General features: G+C 40.4%; 1 protein-coding gene across 2 annotated transcripts in view; it reads left to right on the plus strand.

Moving 5' to 3' along the window:
- GRM8 (glutamate metabotropic receptor 8) overlaps positions 1-21,256 on the plus strand; it is a 689,326-nt gene that overhangs the window by 219,581 nt on the left and 448,489 nt on the right. The window lies entirely within an intron of this gene.

A 21,256-nucleotide genomic window follows, 5' to 3' on the forward strand; every position in this document is an offset into this window, starting at 1 on the left:
CCATTACTTACCCCGAAGCCGCTTCTTCCCTGTCTTTGCTCTGGAAGCTCTTTATGCATAACCTCTGTGACCACATCTCACACATTGTACTCTAAGTGCCTATTGATACATTTAACTTCCTCTTCAATGGGAGAGAATACATTTTATTAATGTGTTTTCCCAGTGTGTAGGATAGTTCTCGATCATCAGCACTAAACCAATGAATGGATAAAAACTTTTATTTTATCAGTATCAGCAGACACCGAGATGATGCTGTTTTGGGGAGCCCGTATAGCATAGATTTCAGCCCTCTCTCCTTAAATATTACACGGCACTGGCACTATAGGTGAAGTAAAATGAAATGCCCCAGCCTCCTCCCTCCTACAAACGCCACCCTGCCTTACAACCTGCTGGCCCCAGCCCACTGTCTGTGCCTCATTTTGTTTCCCCGCTTTGGGGGTTGATTCTGGATTCCTGGGACTTCAGAAGAGGCTCCCTACAACTTCCTGCTCTGGGTAATTTACCCCCTGCTTACCTGACCACAGACATGCTAATTACAGTCATTTACAGGAACTACCTCCATTTATTATTAATCACCATGAAACTCGATACTTCAATATGTGTGCCTTTTACTCCTCTAACATGAATTGAACATCGAATCCCAGCCACCCTGCCAGGTATTGGAGATGCAAAGATGGATATGCACGTCAGATGAATTTGGTTGCATTTTGGTTTTGATTTGAATCTGTCAATTTCTTGATTTCTCTATGCCTGTTTTTATGTTCTGTTCCTCACATAGCATGTTAGACAGCTCATAGCTTTAAAAAAACACACCACAGACGTTTTGATTCTCCATGCAAAAGAAAGAAGGCAGGCTCTAAACGTGTGGGGCTGGGTCTGTGGGATCTTGGGGCCAATCCCCCCCCAAACTTACCTTAGATCTCCCCACTGCAGGGCAGCCAAGCTATGTTGTACCACCTGTAGCTCCTGCTTTAAAAGCTCCTCAGCAGGGTCATCACCATCTTTATTGATATTATTAATTTGGGTGGCTAGCTTGTCTTTTTCCATGTGGGAATAGAGAGCTAATTTGCAGGATAATTGTCTCCCATGTGGCCAGAATTCTTCAGTCCGCTGGGTCTGACTACATTGGTTTTTACTCTGCAGAGCTTGGAGCAGTATTTGTGTCTGACGGAAAATAAGAGCATTCTGCAGCTTCACATGGTAAACAAATTGGAAAACTTGTCCGTTCGGTGAAAATTTCTGTGAGCATTTGTGTTGTCTGACTGTAATGCCCTTCTTGGACTGTCCAGAATCACTGAGGCCCTCCAGGGTGGATGGCCATGAGAATTCACTTCTCAGGTTTCCTTATGTAGGGAGTGTGCTAAACTGGCAACTCCAATAGCTGGGCTCTGAAATCCATGACCAGTGCTGCCAATGAGCAGTTTCCAGCCAATGACTGAGCATGGTGGGGGGACCAACGCAGGACATTCCTGGGGGATATCTCTCTGTGGCCTTGCCAAATTTGCCTTGGACCTGCACTACTCACCCAGGTTTTCCTCCCTCCCTCCTTCCTCCCTCCTTCCCTTTCTCCTTCACTCTGGGTCAGACCAGCTTTGTGGGGTCTCGGTTCTCCCAGCCTCCACCAGCCCCTTCCTCATTTTTTTCTCATAGGCGCTTCCTGTAATTCGTTAGTTTGCTAAGGCTGCTGTGACAAATACTACAGACTGGGTGGTTTAAACAATAGCAATCGATTTTCTCACAATTCAGGTGGCTAGCAGTCTGAGATCAGGGTGTAGGCAGGGTTGCTTTACTTTCTTTAGATGTTTATAATGATTTTAGAGAGGAAGGGAGAGACCGAGAGACAGAAACATCAATGATGAGAGGGTGTCATTGATCGGCTGCCTCCTGCAAGCCCCCTACTGGGGATCAAACCCGCAACCTAGGCATGTGCCCTGACCGGGAATCGAACTGTTGACCAATTAGTACAGACATCGACACTCATCCACTGAGCACTCCAGCCGGTGGGTTGCTTTTGTTCTGAGGCCTCTCTCCTTGGCTGGGAGATGGCCATCTCTTCCCTGTGTCTCATTGTGGTCTTCTGTATCTGTGTCCTAATTTCCTCTTCTTCTGAGGACACCAGTCCCATTGGATTAAGGCCCACCCCAGTGACCTCATTTTAATTTAGCTACTTTTTAACCTATTTAAGACCCTTTAATGTCATTAAAGTCTATCTCAAAGTGTAGGACTTCAATATACGCATTTGGGGATGGGGGGGGCACAATTCAGGCTATAATGCCTAAAAATATTGTTCATGTTTACTTCTGCCTGGGTGTTTGCTTTTGGGGGGACATGGACCAACACACTCAGCCTCCCTAACTGGCCTCCAGAGTTCAGGCTGCAATGCAGCGAGTTTGCTAAGCCCTGAGGCACTGGAGCCGGTGGAGTGAGAGCTCTCCTCGCCCACTGGCTGTTTTGGTGAGTTTCCAAACTCTTCGGCTTTAACTCAGACTTGCAAACATTTTACTTGCTTTTGCCACTTACAATAGAATACTTTTTGCTATGGTTATTGTGACTATGTGAGTTTACTAAAAACTGCCATTCATTTTGGTTGTTATCTGATCAAGTATAGTCATATTTTAGTAGGTTCAAACCAGGAAGTTGAAGAAACACCTTTCCTCAACTTACTACTCCATTTAAGCAAGGAATATAAAGTTTGGTTGTGTTATCTTCTGTTTATTTTATTATTCCATTTTTACAATAAATTATTTTTATTATTTAAGCTTTATAGGCAACTTTATAGCTTCTGGATTTTTCATTTGTTTTTCTTTTAAACTAACAGGCAAGATATGAATATACATTTCTGTAGTCAAATAAATAAAAATAATGTTTTAAAGTTCTTATTTATAAGAGTGAATTCAAAGCTTGTCTTATTTCATTATAATGTAATGGGTACATTAATATGAAATAAAGAGTTCTTTAAAATTTTGAATATCTTCTATATCACAGAAAACAATTTTCCACCTGGACTGCAGTGCCCTTCTACCGAATTCATATAGTAGATTTTCTTTAATGCTAAGTTCAAAACCCACTTTCTTCATGTAGCCTTCTTACTTTGGCCCATTGTTGCCAACCCCCATTTTTCTGTAAATCAAATGTTCTGTAACCGTATTACATATTATCTTGAGTTTTTCTCTAGTGGTTTCTGAAAGGTATGAAAACCTGGTCCCCCTGGGAAGATAATCTGTTTCCAGGCATCTCTTGCTGTGTTATTTAGATGGTAAGGGAAAAACAATAGGAGTATAAGATATGGTTCCTGTCAGGGTCTCCCTTAATGCTGGAAATTGTGAGCAGCAAATCTGGAGATCCCGCTGACAGGGAACAACATTAGCATGCAATGCAAATTCAATTTATAATAAAAGTAATAATATGTAAGTATACTGTCATACCAGTTATTTTACTCTTGGTAATTAGTCATAAATGGTAAATATATTTCATATAAAACTGAAATTGCCATTTCTTTTACACAGTCAAACCATGTTTTCAGTTTTTCTTCTCTTTTTTGATTCTTAGGTATATGTTAAAATCTTTAGAGTTGACAGTTTTTGGTGGTAGTATATATAGAGTAATTTTAAACGTACACACACATACACACACACACACAGAGCTGGAATTCAGCATCTGTCTAGCCATGGTTTCTTGGGATCTTTGTGCTCTGCAGGGCTAGGTATCTTGTGCTTTGGTCCCTGCTTGTGCCAGCTCCTCCTTCCCCCTTTCTGTCCCCTCACTTGCAAGGTTCTGATAGCCCCTGCTTCTTGTTCCTTTCTGTTCACAATTAAAGTTGTGAGGCAGCAAAACTTTGGGGCCTGAGGCCAGGGCTGGTGGACTCAGAAGAAAGTCACACTTTGAGAAAAAAGAGCTGGATGGGATTATTAGAATGTCAGTTGTAGCGTGAAGTAGGGCAAGGACATAGCAAGAGAAGTGAGGGTGAGGGGTTGGGGGACTCAGTTGGGTGGAAGCCTGGTCCCTGCCTTCACAACAAGGGCTTGGATAATTCAGTGTGTCCTCATTCTGTTGGGCTTGCCACAAGTCCTGGCAGTGATTCCAGAGTCTTGTGCACTCACTAGAACAAGGGTTTATTCCTTGCAATCCATGGACCAGGGTTCAATTTCAGAGATTAAAGAGCTCCTGGGTATGTACTCAAAGATTTTGGGTTGGGGTGTATTTTTCTGGAGGGATCTGTCCCTTTAGCAAAGGGGTGTATAACTCAAAAAAGTGGTTAAAAACTATGTCAGTATCATGTGAAATGATTTTCTAAAATCCATTTTTGAGCTGATGGCTTTGGGGGCGGGGCGGTGGAGGGCATGAAATTAGTAGTTGGGGCAGGAAGGTTGAGAGAAGCGGAGGGATAGTCACTATTCCATCTTCTCTCTGACAGTTTAATCCTTCTGTTTATCTACTTTAAATTAAAAGCAGGGGAAAACTAAAAGGAAAAGTCAACATGGGTCATTAAATAGAATCAGGAACAAGATTAAGGTGACTATAAAACATGTTCACTTGCTTAGCATAGGTCACAAATTCAGCTCCAACCAAAAGAGGAAACCTGGTTGGTTAAAAATGCCATAGGGTCCTTAAGAAAAGACAGAACAATTGAGTTGGAAAATTTTTGTCCTTCGTACCAGGACCAACAGGACTTTTCCCCCAGAATCTTAATGAAGGGGACTCCAGTGTAACAAACAGTGTCCTCACAGCCCCCTAACCGTGGGCACATAGTCGAATCCTATAGAGTTAGCTACTTGGAAAGTTGCCATTTAGTTCGATTAGTAATAGAGCCAACTCTGCGGCTCTCAAATGGGCCAGCGCTGGGGGGTGGCACTGCCCCATTCTCATGTACAGTGGGTGGTAGATTTTCCAGCACATGGAGAGTATATTTGCTTTAAGCAGTCCTGCCAGATAAAGGGTTCTTTCCACCTACTTGATAAGACATAGTTTGCATTGAGATTGTAAGATCTATGTTAAAACCCACATGCCTTAATAATAATGCTAGAGAAAGGGTAAACATCTTTTTAGGAACACTGAAGAGCTTTTGTGAGAATATGTGCCTAAACAGAAAGCTGCTTCACGTCTACTAACAGGGATCCAAGAGAGGCTTACTGTTTGTGTCATCATAAACAAGTTCCTTAACTTCTCTAGGCTTCCATTTTCTAATATGTTAGATATCAGTATTAGAACTGCCCTTATAACAATTGAGTGAAAGTATAGAACACTGAACAACTGTTAGTTATCATTTATTATTTAATTGATCACAAAGAAACAGCTGGTCAAATCTCAAACTGCTTAATGCTTTTTGTGGTAGGTGATAGAAAATATATCCTGATGAATGCAGAGCAAGCCAGCAGTTTGTTATTAAATGCTCAAATATCTGGGGTAAACAGTAGAGGAAGTCAGCAGGGGAAATATCTGTGAGCGAGTCAGGGACTGCTTTGTGGAAGGTGAGGCATATGGAAATGGAAGAGGGAAAGGCTCAGGGGGAGGGAGCAGAGTGGAGAAGCCACCTGATAGATAGGCAGGAGTGGCCATGTACAGATGGGAAAGTGTGTGGCACCTTCGGCGAAGCACTTAACTAGCATTTTTAGTAAGGCCCTCCAGACAGGATGAGACAATTAAGCATTCAGGGATTAAGAAGTGAGACAAATTCCCATCACACCACAAAGGCAGCTCGCCAATAGCCATGGCATTGACCAGTTTTTCATACTCTACAGAGCCCAACATGGGACCAGGTGCTGAAAGTAGAAGGTTGACAGGAAGGTGCCCCGGCCCTTAGAGGAGCTCAGTGTTTGGGGAGGGAGATGGACTTGTAAATAGGTTATTACCCTGCTGTGTGTGACTGTTCCATGTGGCCAAAGGGGATATGGGAGAGCAGACAGGGTCCAGCAAGTTGACCAGTCAATCAAACAAACCAGTCAATCACTTGGTTAATGTGGGCAAACAACACGGGCTTGAGTAAATGTTTCACCAAGTTGACTGGTTGCTTGAGTAGATCAACCTAATCAAGTGTTTGCGGGCATCATATAGACACAGCCTTAACCATGCAAATATTATTATAATCTCTAGCCTTTGTAATGATTTGATGGGACTTCCAGGGAACCTGGGCTCTAGTGGTGCCTAACCTTTTATTGACTTTCTGCCCCATGGTGAGAAGAGAATTGTTTTTTATGGAATATCATTCACTGTCCAAAATACAGCTCTGCACATATTTCCAACACTGACATTACTTCTATGATTTAAAAAGGTGTATTTGAAAACTATTTGAAGGCTAAAATTCTTTGCCTAGCCGTTCACTAGGAACCGATCTAAATAGACCAAGCCGATTGAGTTTATGACCATAACCACTTTCCCAGGTTCTGCTTTTAAAGCTCTGAGATTTTTTTTCCAAGCCCACCCTAACCAAGCACTTTTAAAAAGGCTTGACTAAAAGTTCAGAGTTTTGTGGGCTTTCCTACAGCAGTGCTATAAAGATGGAAAGCAGGATCTTTAGCTCTTTTCTATTCCAAAAAAACCCAATTTTGTCTCATGATCCACTCTACAGCAGTATCAAGGTTGTTCGAGGGACAGAGTGAATACAGTTTTTCTTTTATCGCCCGGAGCTTGCGCCACACATGACACAATGAAAACCCTGGATTTGTGGAAGGTCAGGGACGCACCTCCGGGACGTAGGCTGTGTAACCAACTTTGTAGTGTGACTGCGGCATCCTGGTCTGAACGTGAGTAGCAACAAGCACAGTTATAAATCTTGTCGTTTAGGATTTGGTACGAAGGAGGACCCGGGAGAATGGGGTTAGGGCCGCAGAGCTGCTGTTGGTGATTGAACAGTGGGAGAGTGACTTTACCCCCTAAGTTTATTTGGGGAGCATTGTGCCTGTAACGGCCTCATATTATAAGGTCTCTAATATGGGCTTCTTCTCTCTCACTGTCTTTGCAATCACATGATCTATTCAGGGGCCATAAACTCAAATGCCTATAGAGATGGGGCCAGGTTATATAAATATATCACACGAGAGCAGGTGTGAAATAATAGGGACTAGCATTGCCTGTGGCAGACAGGATAAATGTACACTCATTTTTGTAAACCATGAAGGTTTTTCCGCAGGCTGATATTGGCCATAGAGCGTTACCAGTTTGCAACTCCCAAATTAAAGTGCAGAAGAAAAAACATATTTACATGTAACTGGTGAAGAGATGTACAAATTAATTATGCAGTGGTGTGCCTGTGTAGTTTGCCTTCTGTGCCCATCTGCAATTTGATTAAAGAAATGAGGAAATAGTAGCTAGGGACATTTAATCTTAGAGATTTAGAATTTTCATTCTCTGAGAACTGTTCCATTAGACCATGGAAATGAATCTTCCAAGGTTTAAGTTTTGTGGGATGTCTTATGGACAGCATAATTTGTGATGCAGAGTTAGTGCATATGGGAAAATAATTGAATAGATTAAATCCAATGTGTTTACACATGTGATTTTAGCTTTCATTATTAATGGAGTTTATTTTTTTAAATGTATGCATCCAGAATTTATATGGAGGATTGTTCTGTGGGTCATCAGTACTATACCATGTGCATATGTGTGTGTGTGTATGTGTACACATGCATACACTACACACACACATATGTGTGTGTGTGTGTGTGTATATATATATATATATATATATATATATATATATATATATATATATAAAACCTAGAAGTTGTGGCTTAATGTTTAGGAGAGTTTCTTCTAACTGGAGGTTTGTTGGAGAAATGTGCATAATTATTTTTATAGTTAATAAAATGCCATGATTATGGGTTTTATAGACAAGAAAACCTAAGTTCTCAGGTTTGAATTTTGGTTCTAGCATTTATGACTTCTACAACCTTGAGCAAACTACTTAACCTCTTTAATCTTAAGTTCCTTGCTCTATAAAGTGGAATTTTTGTAAGTCTCAATTGAAATTGTGCAAGTCAAATAAACAGGTAAGTCCACTGTTCATAATAGACACTCAATAAATGCTTAGATATTGCTATTATTGCCATTATAATAATATTGTTAAAGATATGGGTATAAAAATCTGATATAAGGGTCACAGAATATATTTGGTGTAAGTCTCAAGCATGCTTAAAATATGGAACCTTGGAAAAAACTGGGAAAACATGGTTTAAGATTTTTTTAGGCCAGAGAAGATGAGGCTGAAGAAAGAGAATATTACTTTTCACTCTGATAAAAGCATACCTTACTCATTTCTATAGGTTAAAAAAACTGGAAGTTGACATAGATGAATATTTTTACAATTTTGGGGTGGGAAAGACATCATAAAAAAAAAATGTCCAAAGGCAAGCAACAGACACACAAAAATCATGACACATACACCAAATAGAGGTTTACCGTATATAAATAATCTCTACATTCAATTAAAAACCATCTGACAGCTCTGGCCGGATAGCTCAGCTGGTTAAAGTGTTGTCCCAATACGTCAAGGTTGTGGGTTCAATCTCAGTCAGGACACATACAAGAATCAACCAACAAATGCATAAATAAGTGGAACAACAAATTGATCTCTCTTTTTCTCTCTCTCAAATCAATAAATAAAAATTCTAACAAACCTGACAGATAAAAGCACAAACATATGTAGATAATTCACATGTGAAAAAATGCTTAACTTCACTACAGTCAAGAAAATATAGTTAAAACAAGATAATATATTGGCAAAAATCAAGAAAAGAAAGTAGTTTCTAGAGACCCACTGATTAAAGATATTTAGAATGGTCTTTGAGAAAAGTTTTAGATAAAAGCTCTCCAGGTTGTACAGCAAAAGATCTTTCCCAATTCAGCCTCCATTAGAAATAAGAAAAAACAACAAAAAAGCAAAATTTAAATTTAAAATAGAAAACTCTTGTCCTTATAGAAAAAACCACAAACTCTTTCTCTCATCCCCAGATCTGGATACCATCCAGATTGGGAAAAGTGGAGTTCTAAGAAGGAACCAGATGATTTGAAGGCTAAATGGTCTTTTTATTTTTTCTTAAATTTCCTGTGTTCATGCAAGGCTAAAGATTTGGGCTCTCCATTTCCAGTGGGAATTAAGATTGGTATTGATTTTTTTAAGTACTCCAAATGGAGGCAATAAATGAACCTTTAGAAAGTACAGAGCTTTAATGTACTCTAAGGCGCATTGCTAGAAAGATGGTAAGGAGCGGTCTTTTTTGGCGGTAGAGTGCAGAACTCAGGTGTCCCAGAGAGTGCATCCTGGATGGGCAATGGGCAGAGGTGGAGCACTGCCCTTTCAGAAAGGCTGCTAGAGGCCACTCAACCACTGCTGATGAAAATGAGTTGAATGTGACAGGACTGCAGGGCAGGAATCTTGTGGGAAATACTGGTGCACTATTAGGGGAAATGCCAAAACACAAAGTGTGAGATCTGTTGGAGAGTGTCTGTGAGGATTTAGTTCCTGGGATGAGCACAGTGGTGTCAGGAGGGCTCACAAAGAGAATAAACTGTAGTTCTGAAAAAAATGCTGGACCATGCAATGTACTTTTAAAGATTTAAATCCGGAATAAGTAATAATGAAAGAATAGGCTTGCTACTTGGAGATGATGGTGTTACAGGATCAATTATGGAAAAAAGGAAGAAAACACAAATAACAATTTTGTTCTGTTTCATTATTTCCAGCACAGCAAAAATCTTGAAGTTGGGAAAGGGCAGGACAAACAATATAAATAATATGAACAAGTAGTTAATTCCTGTTATGGACTAACTTGAATCCCTTCAAGATCCATAGGTTGAAGCCCTAGTTTTCAGTGTGATGATATTTGGAGATGGGGCCTTTGGGAGATAATTAGGTTTAGATGAGGTCATGAGTTTGGGGCCCTTACGATGGCATTAGTGCTCTTATAAGAAGAGACACTGGTGAGATCGCTGTGGTTTCTCTCTCTGTGCCACGTGAGAACACAGCAAGAAGGTGGAGGCCTGCAAGCTAGGGAGGGAGCTCTCACCAATGCAGCTGTGCTAGCAACCTGACCTAGGGCTTTATAAATGTCTGCTGTTTAATCCCTCTGGTCTGTGGTGTTTGTCATGGCAGCCGGACTTGACTAATGTAATTTCTAAGATAGACGAGGATATAGTAGAAGATCTAACCACTGTCAGTGCTCTAGACTCAGACACAGAACTTCCGAAATACTAAAGGAATGTGAAGATTTGGCCCTGGAAGTGGTGGGGTTCTGTAGACATTTATGGAGCTTAAGAGGAGTCCGAAGATAGTCAGATATACAGATTTTCAAAAAGGTATAATAAAGGCTTTGAGAAGACCAGAACAACAATATTAATGTTAATCAGGATAGTTTGTGACAATCTAGAAAATAATTTTTTTAAATGAGGAAAATAAGCTAACTATACGTATATCATATTAACTTAAATGTCTTTGAGGATGATTTAATCAATAAATCATGGGTCTATTGCAGATGTATTTGTATTTCACCAGAGCATTTCTTAAAAGCTCCAGTTTGTAACAACAGAAAGAGAGAGAGAGAGAGAGAGAGAGAGATTGAGATCAGAATGTGGGCTGCCTGAAGGCAAAATTAGGTAGATCAAGTGGATTTGCAGTTGGGTGAGCAGCTATGTTCAAAAAGTGCCAGTCAAAATAGAGGCCGTCAAACACCGCAGGGCTCTAACTTGGCTCAATTCTCTGCAGATCATTGAACAAAAATTGTGCCTTAAATGAAGAGATGGAAAATATGTTTGTCAAATTTGCAGATAACAACAAATTTAATATCTCACTATGATGTCAAGATTTTAAAAACCTCTGGAGACTGGAACAAAAGGATAAAAATAAATGGAAGACATTGAGAGAGTTAAATATAAGATTCAACATTTTTATTGGAAAAAGGCACTTAAGCCAGGGTGGGAGGTGAAGGTCTGACTTGGCAGTGGTCCATATAAAGAAAATCTGAGGTTTGTCAACCACACATTGAATGTGAGGCAACTACATGGTTTCTCTGCTGAAAAATTAGCCCCACACAACAAATGGCTAAATCCTAATGTAAGTTTGAGCCACATTAACAGAAAAGGAGTGCCCAGCTCTCAGAAAGTAATAGTCCGCTGCTCTTCGCTGGTAGACCACATCTTTAAAATAATATTAATGCTTCAAAGAAGGACAGCCAAGATGGTCAGTGGGTCTGGAAACCATGTGACATAAGAAAAAGAGTCAGGGTCATCGTCTTTCTCTGGGAACATTTAAAAGGGATGCCACGTAGGAAAAAATGTGATTTTTTTGTTGTATTGGGCAGAAATACAATAAAATGGATACACATTTTAGTTAATTAAAAATAAGATTCTTTTGATTTTTGAATCACCAGGGCCATTAAGCATGCTATGAGCTTCATTATGATGTAGTTAACTCGGTGTTTTAGAAAAGTTCGCAACAGTATTCATTTAACAAATCTGTTGTTAAACACTCCTCTAGGTTCTGAGGGTAGACTGAGATGGTAGAGATTAGGAAAGGAATGAATTGAGATGAATAGAGAATTAGTCAGTACACGGCAATGGCATTTTCTCCTTTAGTCCTGGAATTGGGGCCTGGGCTCAAAGCTGAGGACCTGAAGAACTTTGTGCGCTTCTAAGTCCAAGGTGTTGCTGGACACTGGAGCAGCCCCCCTGCGGCGCTTACTGAGAGGCACCAAGTAAGAATGAGCTTGACTATTAAACCCACTCTTACCAGTCAAAATAAGACTGAGAGGGGTGGGAGTCCTTTTGGGTAGTGTATGTTCAGAGCCTGGCTATTTCCCTCCCCATGAAGGAGAGGAGGGAGGTCCTTTCTCCTTCTTGGAGCCAAGTGAACAGGGCTCTGAATGAACCGATATTGGGGGTGTCGCCAGAATGGTGGACTAACATCTCATTTCCTGGTGGAATCTGTAGGCCTTCTTGATGCTGCCATGGAGCAGAGTGAGAGAAGAGCTTATGAGAGTATTATTGGAGTCTAGCAGTGAGGCTAGACTATCCCTGAGCCCCTCTAAAGAGAGTAAGGAATACTTGTTTGGTGTGTACCGCTGAAGAGGGAGATGCATCTCATGGCACCCCTGGAGGTCCACTGGCAAAACCCGGATAAGGGTGTGCCTGGGAAGATGGGGCATTCCTTAAACCATCCTGGTTACTGGCAGCCCTCAAAGGGTGCAAGAGGATTCCAGTTGGTAGTGTGACTCTACTTGCAGACATTTGGGGAGTAACTGAGTGCAGGAGCTGGAACAAGTCTTGCGCCCCTCAACCTGGGTAAAAGTAAAGGCATCGTGGCTGCTCCCCCAGAAAGGTAGGAGAGTTTGCTTCCCTCAGGAAACCCCACTCCTCATCTCAGCAGATCCGTTGGCCAGACCCACCTTTAATCAGAATAAGACACAGAAAACCTTTTACCACCAATGGGTGTCCAGGCACATCAAAAGATTCTCTTGATAGCGGGGGAGGCTGTGCCTGTGTGGGAACAGGGGGTGTATGGGAAATCTCTCTACTTTTGGCTCAATTTTGCTGGGAACCTAAAACTGCTCTAAAAAATAAAGTCTATTAAAAATGATAGCTTATCTGACAAGGAGGCTCCCTCTGAGAGTTGTCTAGAATGGATATGAGTTTAAATGTTAAGCAGCTCTTTATGTTTCTACTGAGAGCAAGCCTAGCTCCTCTATTTTTTAGAATTATAAAGATTTAGCTAAACTGAGATAATAGACTTTGCTTCCAGCCAGCTATCTTTTGGGCAGTCTTTGGACAGGGTATTGACTGCTGGTGAGTTGTACAGGACTTGCAAGGCAAGAAAGAAGTGAATGTTGAAGGTAGCGGAGAGTCCAAGAAATGCTTCCACATATGCCAACCAGGGCACCTGGCTCATACTAAACACACCGAAGACTGTACCTGGCTGCTCATATGAATGAATGAATGAATGAACTAGGGAACTAAAAACCAGGTAGTTCTTGATTCTTAAACTAGCAGCACATAGTGGAACTAAAGGGTGAACTAAAACATCACACTTTGGGGGAGAGGAGAGCAGGGGGGCTTCCTCTCTTATCTTCTTTGTGCAGCTTTTTCCAGGGTGTGGTGGGTGGGGAGGTTCTCTGAGAGTCCAGGGCCCAAGGGAAGAAGGGTAGGAAATTGAAGAGTGGATTTCCCTTCATTCTGTCATAAATCCTAAGGCCTGGCCTGTGATGGGGGAGAGGGAGTGAGTGGCTTTGAGTGAACTGTGAGATGGGCATTTGCAAATGGAGAGGGCCAAGTTTTAAATACCAAAGTGAGGCTGCTCTCAGCCACAGTGGCTGGATCCCTACAGAGTTTGGCCAAGATGCCATGAGGAGCCTGTTTCCTCTTGAGAAAGGAAGTTGACATGGTACTTTTAGGGGCAGTGTTTCCTATTTATGTCCCATTAGTGGAGATTTCTCCAAAATGGATTCCATAAAAAAAAAAAAAATTCTATGCAGAAGTGAAGGAAATAAAGTTGAATGGGTAATAGTATGATGGAGGGGCAGTGGATTTGTGGGAGTGAGAAGCTTTTAGGCAAGGAAATGGGTGAGGTCGCCATGAAGAAGTCTGCTTTGAGCTAAAATCTTCGGGAAAGGAAGGAAGACAAGAGTGATGAGCTCTGTAGGCAAAGACGATGGCAGATACTAAGGCCCTGAGGAGGGAACAGGCTTGACCAAGGCAAGGAACAGAAAAGTAACTCAGTGAAGTAACTCAGTCAGAGAAAGATAAATACCAGATGATTTCACTTATATGTGGAATCTAAAGAACAAAATTAATGAACCAACAAACCTGAAATAGACTCATAGACACAGAGAGTAGACTGGTGGTTGCCAGAGAGGAGGGGGTTTGGGGGGCTGGGTGAAGAAGGTGAAGGGATTCAGAAGTACAGATTGGTAGTTACAAAATAGTCACCACAGGGATGTAAAGAATACAGCACAGGGAATATAATCAATAATGTTGCAATTACTAGGTATGGTGCCAGGTGGGTACTGGAAATATAAGGAGGACCACTGTGTAAAGTATATGGTTGTCTAAACACTAAGCTGTACACCTGAAACCAAAACAAAATAAAATTAAAAGTAAACTGTAATTGAAAAAAGAGAGGATTGCTATCAGTGACTTTTCAAAATGGTAAACTCAGTAAAGTTTTAAATAAAACACAGTACAAACTTTAAAAGAAAAAAAAGTCAGTGCGACTAGAAGGACGGAAGAGAGGACAGGAGAGGAGGCCAGAGGCTGGTTCCTGGGAGGCCTCCTGGGAACCAAGGGGATGGAGCTGGATTTTATTCTGGGTGTGAAGACGAGTCTTTGGAGGGTCAGTCAGAAGAGGGCCGTGGCCTGATGTACACTTTAGGTGACTTTGAGTGATGTCTGGAGTGTGGAGCAAATGAGGGCAAGAGTGAAAAGAGGGAGACCGATTCAACAGCTCTGTTTCTAGCTCTGTTTGCTCAATTAAAATAGAAAAAAGTATTAAATCTCAATTGTTGTTGTCATCATTAATGATGAATAAAGAAACGCCCCAGAAAACAGAGGAAACTCCTGCTGGCTAGCACTGAACGGGCCATTTTCGCTCTCCATCAGTTTAATAGCAATTGTAAAATAATTGCTATTAAATTATCAACAGCTGCTGTGTACGAGTGTTTACTACTTGCCTGCCCTGTGCTAGGCATGTTAATTAATCTTACCTTATTTAATCCTCACAAGAATATGCACCAGAAATGCTGTAGAAGAGGTGGCAGCCATTAATAACTAAATTGACAAGCTATCAATTTAGTCAAGCAAATGATTAGCCATGCAGAGATTTAAAACCAATTCCGTATTTGACTAAATTCCATCCTTTCTAAAAATGACTTTATTTACAGGCTCAGCCTGGGAGAAAAGACTTTCATATCAAAAGAAACACCTGAAACATTCTTCTCTAGATGCAGAGATATTTTGAAGTCACAGGCATTGTCAGGACCACATCTCTGGAAAAATTACCAAATCCCTTTCTAAAATACCCTTCAGATGTTATAGATTTTAATATTCTGAAATTTTGTAATATATAGAAAAATCACATTGGTTTAAGGAGGGCCTAATTTTAATGAGTAAACAAGATTCCATGTAGCTGTGCAAATATTAAATGAGAGATGATCATGGATTTAACATCGGAAATGTTCGTCAGTGAAGGAGATTTTTTTTGGGTCTGTCCCCTTGAATTCAATTTTACAGTTTTTGTTTGATGAAATGATCAAAGCCTTTTCCTCGTGAGCTAACATCCCTTTGAAATGTAAAATTAATAGTTTAAACTTAAAGGAGAAATAATCATGGTTTTAGGTTTCAGAATATCATCAGTTGTGAATATTTGGAAAGAGGTATTCCTCTTTCCAGTTTTCAGGTTTGGAAATTAAGCTCCCTCTTTTCTGTCCGGGTGGAAAGTATTCTCAGCGTTTGTCCATTTGCCCAGATACTGTGTGGTGCCACCAACAGCATGAGGGCTGTTGGCACTCATGGATAATGAAGACTTAAAAATATGTTTTGCTATAATAAGAAACTATAAACAATGGATGAATAAATAAAGCTCATAAACACTTTAATTTCATTCTAAATAAAGAAAAACATCCATGATAAAAACAGAGAAAACCTGTTATGCAGAAAATAGCTTGGAATGGCCAAGTGCTACTGAAAACTTAAAGGAAGAAGTATTGCTTCTGAGTAATAGAGAAAAAAAGGTACCCTGAAAGTGGCATCTATTGCTGCTCACAAATGGTAGCACATGTAGTAAAGGACAAAGAGGCATTTCTAGAAAGTTAGTTAATATTGTCATATTTAGTGCATTATATTATTACCATGAACTGAGGGCCTACCTTATGGCAGGCTCTTTGCAAGTCACTGAAAAATGTGTTATCATGATTAGATATTACCATTCCTATTTTATAGATGGGGAAATTGAGATTTAGAGCAATTAAGTGGGAGAGTTAGGTTTTGAACTCAGATCATTTTACTATATTGCCTTTTTGGTGTTGTAAGATCAGTAAAATTTAGATGATTGATGAAATAAATCTATAGAAAGGTATAAAGGTATAATATTCTTGCATTAAAAATCAATGGGATTTTATTGACTAGTAAAAGAAATTCTCAGTCAGTGATGTCTTTCTTTCCTGGTTCACATTTCTTCCTAGGAGAAATTATCATGAAACTATGGGCTTGATCTATTTTTACTTGCCTTTGCCAGTGGCTAAATCCTTTGCTGTCCCTCTACTCCATCCACCAAATGTCCAAATGCCTCATATCTCTTCCCCTGCCGACGTTGAGGGGAGCAATCTGTGTTGCTTTGGTTTGGATAGTCATTGAAGTTATTTAAATTATTTTCATATTTTAGTTTTATAGTAGACATTGACATTTATAGTAGAAACTTTATCATATACTTTACTCCATTTTTTAATGATTAATAGATTAATTTTCCAAACATCTAGAAAATCATTGTATGTTACAGTAGAACTATACTTAAAGAACTACTCTTTAAAATTCAGATATGTACCATTCAGTGACCAGTGCAGCCACAATAAAATTTATGTTAAAAAAAAAAAAGAAACCCTGTCAATGCAGGACAGGTAATAAGTGCCATGATTCTAAGAGGATCCAAATACAGTACAGTTTTAACTCTGATTTACTATCATGTTTGGGCCGTGAGCCAGCTAGTTCCTAGACAGGGAAGGTAGAACTGATAAGTGCAATTTTAATATTGTTGCCAATTATTAATTGCCGAAAATGTTAGACTTAGGTTTGGATGACATAATGTTTTAGCAGAATTCAACTCAATTATACAGCTGGAATAAAAGGAAAGAAAAAGTTTTTAAATCCTTCGAAAGCGAGAGAGATAAAAATTGTCCATATCTTTTCATTGTATTTTGTAGCATTCTTTCAAATCTGAATCTAATCTTGCAATGTATTTACCACCTTAAAATTGGTTGAATTTAGTTCAACAAACCTAATAGCTAGAAGTTATTAACTGTGTGGCTGAATTAATTTATTTTATAAATAGGTTGGACAGCTCTGGTGGGGGGGTTGAGCAAAAAAGAAAAAAAGGAGAGAGAACTCGTGGACATGAACAACAGTGAGGTGATGTAGGAGAGGGGGTGGGTGGAGGTTGGAGAGGGCATAGAGGAGATAAATGGTGGGAAATAAAAGAAATAATAAAAGAGCTCTAAGTAAGAAAAAAGTTAAAATGGTGCTTTTTATTTGTTTGTTTGTTTGTTTTTGTGAATAGCTGAGGTCCCTGTGTTAAAATATGATAGGCAGCAGATTTTCTAGTGACATTATAGATGGATGTTGCTTTTGTCTAAATAAAGTTTACTTGGGCATATTTACTTTAGGTATGATTTCACAGCGTTAGAAGATCCGCCACTTTGGTTCATTGATTGAACTGTCCAAACAACTGGATTGATTCACTTTTTCCTTTTATACCACCTACAGCTGCATAGCTAGTGACTAAATTGATCAGTAATACGTAACTGACTTTTTGGAAGTTAGTGTCACGTAGTTGCTACCTTTATTAGCAGAAAAATAAAATTACTAAGGAGAGAAAATAATTGGACAGTTTAGGCTTATATTTCTTAAAAGTTTACATCTGTTTAAAACAAAATCTCTCTCTGCAGTAATTCTTAGGCTTGAGATCCTTAAATGAAGCATGTGTGGGGTCCTCAAGCCAAGACTTCAGTCTCTGTTTCTCTTAGTCGCTTTCTCTCTTCTTGGAATAATAATTGCTGTATTCGCAATACTGTTGAATGTAAGTGCATATAAGTGGCTTTCTCCTGTAGCAGCTTTTTGAAAAATGTGAAGTTATTATTCCTTGTAAGCATTTGGAACCGAAGTTGAAAGACTAGAAAGTGTTGGCAATCGTACATCACACAATGGCTTATCTCTTTTTCAATAATGTACTGTTCAGCACAGTGTACATTCCCTTAGGAAGCTCTGTGGAATTGCCCTTCCTTCCACTTAGAAAGAGAGCTTTAATTTCCTTCCTGTATCTACTGTGAATGGTAATTGGACTTTGGGATTCTTGTTTCCTGATTTATGGTGATGATTAGGGCAACAGAGGAGTAATACAAATTTAGCCACTTTAACATAAAATAAAATGAAACATCCCTGGATAATTACAAGGCAATAATGATGGTTCCCCCCCCCCCCCCCAGAGAACCAAGGAGGCAACACATTTATATTAACAAACAAATGAGTTGACATTTTTGAGACTGACCAAGGGAATGTTACCATTCATAGTTCATGCAAGGAAAGTATGAATTCTCAGTATCTGTAAATACTACTGCTGCTTGGCCACTAGGGTCCCACTTACAAGTGTTTTGCTGTCCATGTCCCTTTCTTACCTGTCAGACTACCCTAAACAGAGCCAAGTAGTCAGAGAGCTGACTCCTCAGGGTGGTGATGCTTGCTGAGGGGCTCTCCCCCTCTCCTAGGGGAGGTATTTGCTGTATCTCTGTGCCCGTTCAAAGTGAGAGAGACAGACAGCTGTGAATGTAAGAGTCCCAGGATCCTCAACCTTCTATGGTGAGGGATGTGCCCAGGTATATTCTCCACCATGAGTCTATAGGACAAAGAGAGTGAGTCTTCAAAATTCTTTTCTGTGATTTGCGATTCATACTTTGTGATTACAGAATACTAACTTAGCCTTTTGAAAACAGAAACAGTCCTTAAAGTATTCTTTTTATGGTCTGCATGATGTTCCAATAATGGGCACAATTGATTTTAACCACCCTCTGTATGTTTGTAGTCTTCAGAGTTTAAATAAAACCCTTTCTTCATGGGGCACTTAATTAGGTTGAGATCTGTTCTGTAGGAACAGATTTTACTAGCTTTTGCTCCTGGTTCCTTGAATGAAAATTCCCCAAGTGCAGTTCAGTGCAGGAATGGTCAAACGAGAAAGGAGATAATAATGTTTGCAGAGAGCTTAGAGCGGTGTAGGCCTTTGTGTTCACTGTGTTGTTTATAAAGGATCTCCTTTAATACTAACAGATGTAGGGTTTCAGAAAGCCAAAGCTCAGGCAGATTCAGCAGCTTGCTTCAGGTGACACAGCTAGTGTGTGACAGAGGCAGGGTTCAAATCCTAAGGTTTTTGGCTTCAAAGCTACATCAGACTGGACACACTTTACAATGACATAAGTGCTACAGTGGACAACACTGTATAATGTGCCAGGGTGACGGTTCTTGGTCAACCTGCCCAGAGTTGACTTCATATACCCTTCAAAATGGGAGTGTCGTGACAAATCCATGTGTACACTTAGGGAAAAGAAAATGTTGCAAACTTATTTATGCTTTAATAACTAAAAAGGCACTGGTCTCCTGCCAAATTGATGTGCAATTTTGGAACCTGAGTCTCTAAGATACTCATTCTATGCTGCTTGTGATAAATAATGCCATTTAAATGCCCACCACCTGCCACAGCACATGGCGGAGCTACCAGGATAATTCCATCACTTCCTCAGATGGTCTCGATTAATATACAATGATAGGAATGTTTAATTTTTTTAAAGGAAATGTTATGATGTGACAACTAGATGTTTAAATATACCAGTTTTCTGTGGTTTAAAGCTAAGCAGCTACAGGGGATAACTTTTCCAGTTTCAAAGCCTTATCCTAAATAAGGGAGCGCTTCTTTAATTGTTTGGCTTGAGTATCCTACGTATTTGTGGCAGTAACAGTGTCTGTGTTATAAATGGTGTCCTGGGTCTGCTATTGCTGTTTATGTCAATGTCGTCTTTACTTTGATCACCTTTATCAATGATAACGCCTCCCATCCCCTCCCACCCTGCATCAATGGGGGATTATATGTGACTGAAAGTAACAAAAACTGGCCTCCGTTGGCTTAACCAAAAAGGAATCAGCTTTTTTCACATAACAAAAAAGCAGAGAGTCTGAAATTGGTGCAGTGGCTCCACGATGTCACCCAAATTCCAGGTGTTTCAGTTCTGTCATCCTTAGTACGTGGCTATTTTCTTGATGGTCGCCTCGCATTACAAGGTGGCTGCTTCACTTCCAGCCTCTTTGCCTCAGACAAGGTAGGAAAAAGAAGACCAGGTGTCCTGCAGGAAGGAGCTGTGCTGCTGTCTGGAGAGCGAGCCTTTCCAGACACCCCCCGCAGCGTTCCTCTTATGTCTTCTTGGTCAGAAGGGTCATGCAGTCAACCCTAGCTGCCAGGCAGGCTGGCACAATTGGAGTTTTAGTGGGGATCATTGCTACCCTAAAAAAACTTAGGTTTCTGTGCTAGTAAGGCAGAACTGGGGAGTAGATATTGGGTAAATAGTTAGCAGTGTCCAACACAACCCCAGCCCTGACCTGCTTACTTACACCTGCCTTTGAGACTTCGAATGAGAAGCATGAAAGAAAAGAGGGCCTCTTGGCTGCTGTGCGCTGCGTTCGACTTTCCAGGTCCGTGGTGTTGTGACCTGTTTGCTCCCTCTGACTGTGCTGATCACTTTCCTTTCCTTCCCCCTCCCTCCCTTCTTTCCTTCCATTTTTATTACTAATTTGCCAGGTAATGCCATTTCCTCAGGGTAACTTTCCCTGACACTTCAGACAAGATTAGGCAGCTCCCTTTTATACATGCCGCCAGCACCTGAACCTCGATTTCTTCTTCTTTTTGGATCATTTATCACAATTGTACTTACTTCAGGGGGGAGGGGGCAGTCTTGTCGTTTGTCTGATGTCTTGTTCTCTTCTCTACTAGACTGCAAACTCCGTGAGGCAGAGGCCACGGTTATTGGCACCAGGCTGTGCCCCTCCCTCCAGGGTTTAGCACAGTGCCCAGGACAGAGCAGATCCTCAATAAATATTTGTTGAATGAATTAATAATGGATGAATATATTTTGAGGCTCTTCTCTCGCTGGCTGATCTTTATTTTTTATGCAACCCTTTTCACTCTCGTGCTCCATTCTAACTTTGAGCATTCTTTAAGCACTCACATTCATGTTCATCCATTCATGCATATTTCGTTTTCTCTGTCCCTGTTCCTGTCTCTCTCTCTCTCTGGATTGTTCTTCTTCTTCCTCAGATGGACATTTTCTTTACTCACAACTTTGTATTTCCACCCCAGTTCTCTTATTTAGGTTTCAGTACCCAACTGCCAGTTGCTTACTAGTGTTTAACTGGAATGCCTCTCTATTATTCCACACCCAACATTTTCAAATGGCTCTCATCAGCTCCCATCTCAATTTTTTAGTCTCAGGAAATGATGACACCTTCTCATTACTTAAGCTTGAAATCT

This window comes from Miniopterus natalensis, chromosome 10, assembly GCF_054644295.1.
Source record: "Miniopterus natalensis isolate mMinNat1 chromosome 10, mMinNat1.hap1, whole genome shotgun sequence".
In the NCBI taxonomy this organism is placed as follows: Eukaryota; Metazoa; Chordata; class Mammalia; order Chiroptera; family Miniopteridae; genus Miniopterus; species Miniopterus natalensis.